This window comes from Cervus elaphus, chromosome 17 (assembly GCF_910594005.1).
Source record: "Cervus elaphus chromosome 17, mCerEla1.1, whole genome shotgun sequence".
NCBI lineage: Eukaryota > Metazoa > Chordata > Mammalia > Artiodactyla > Cervidae > Cervus > Cervus elaphus.
In genome coordinates, this window is record NC_057831.1 from 45,621,044 (window position 1) to 45,623,091 (window position 2,048).

Consider the following 2,048-nt stretch of genomic DNA (forward strand, 5'->3'; position numbering starts at 1 on the left):
AAAACTGGTGAAATCAGTGAGTAAATGGATACAATTACATGGTTACTGATGATGCACAAGTTCAAGGATGAGGCAGGTATTTGAACATTTGACTTTCCAAAAGCCAAAGCTAAAGCCAGAGTTGAGGAGCAGATATTAGCCAAATATGGAGGTCAAAGTTTCACTCTGTTGCATCTCTTGATAAAATACAGCCCCTCACCACTTGGTTCCGTTCAAGGTCTAATGATCACTCCCAGGACTGCCATGGCATCAACTTATGTGCAAGCCACCCTGGGTTTCACTGTCTCTTTTGGTTTTTGATAGGAGGGCATTCATCTTTCTTTCCTATGAACTCAGTTATGTATTTAAATTGCTAGGTGTTTATATGAGAGTTTCCAAGTTAGTTTAGCTCACCATGTCACAGGCTGATTTTTCAGCAAGAGAGTGGCATGGTGAACAGGATGACTTAGAAGGTACTTCTAGCTGAGGTGTGGAGGATGGGTTTAGCTGTGGGGTAAATAAAAGAGACAGAAAGTTCTGATGGAATTCCACTGCGGAGATGATAAATGGCAATCTGAATAAGAGGAATCAGAGCAGAGGAGAGAAGATGCTTTAGAGGTGAAGGAACAGAACTTGGTGATAGAACAGCTTTGAGAGCAGGAGAAAGGGAATCTAAGATGTGCCCAGTAGGGGCGTGTGTGTGTGTGTGTGTGTGTGTGTGTGTATTTTGGGAGGGACTGGGAGCAGCTGGGTGGATAGTACTGCTCTTTCTTTTTTGTTTTTCTTTTCTTTCTGTTTCTTGAAATAGAAACAGAAGAGGAGGGGAAGGAGAGGCCCTGTGAGGAAAATGAGTTCAACATTGAATGTGCAAAGTTTTAGATGCCTGTGTATCATCTGAGCAAATATCACAAATTTGCAGCATGAAATATAAGTCACAAGCATCAGAGAGGGATCTGATCGACCTGGCCATGTGGATTTGGGACTTGCAGTGGACACTGACTCTATATAAGTGTTTAGAAGGTAGCCTGGTGCACAGTGAGCACGCACCTGTGATAGTGACCTGTCACAAATGGTCCCTGGGCAGAGGAGACAGGCATTGAAGAAACCAATACCTCTGCTGAGCAGATGCAGAGAAATACATGTTGTCAGGAAACCTGTAACAAGGGAATCTGACACAATCAGGAGAGTCAGGGAAGGCTTCTCTGAGGAAGTAGTACTTGACCAGAGGCCTGAAGGATGAATAGAAGGTATTAGGCAGCAAGGGGAAGAAGGAACATTCCAGGCTGAGGGAATAGCAGGTGCAAAGCTCATGGAGAAGTGATTTCAGGAAGGGACTGTAAGAAGTCAATTAACTCTTATTACGGCTGAGGAAGACCCAGGGAGCCTGTGACTCAGAAAAGGACTGTCACCTTTCTGGGAGAACAGACTAAACAATTTACAAGGTCCTCTTTTTATATGGTCTCAAATTTCGGAGTTCTGTTTTCCTCTTTTTTTCTTTTTTTTTTTTTAATTTGCAAGATGATACTGGGTGGTGCTTCACATGTTAAGAGAAACTTCTCTAGTAATAAATTGTAGAAATGATCCCTGAAAATATAGTCTTTGTGACCCTTTCAACTTCTCGTTTTTATAAAAAGAATTCTATAGAAAATTTACAAGAATAGAATAAAGAACTCCCATAAGTCTCTAGTAGGATTTGCCATTTGTTGAACTTTTGCCAATTTGTTTTCTCTACTATCTACCTATCTATTAGTCAATACATTGCATATACACACATGATACTATATCTAAATATAGTACATATTATTATTGCTGAGTCATTTAAGAGTATATTATAGACAGCACAACCATCATCCTTAAATACTCCAACATGCATTTCCTAAGAATGAGGGTATTCTCTTATATGACTATGGTACAGTGATGAACTTCACAACTGGGTCTGTATTCTAGGGTTCTATGATCTCTTTAAATATCAAGGGTCATCAACATCAAATCTATACTGAGCATCTGCTGTATGCAAGATGCCATCCTCTGAACTGAGTTTTCAGACTGTTATGAGAAGCAAATCAATA

The 2,048-nt window shown here is 40.3% G+C and overlaps 1 pseudogene; it reads right to left on the reverse strand.

Moving 5' to 3' along the window:
• Window positions 1-1,502: 1,502 nt before the first annotated feature.
• Window positions 1,503-1,579, reverse strand: LOC122673671 (annotated as a pseudogene).
• Window positions 1,580-2,048: the final 469 nt, after the last annotated feature.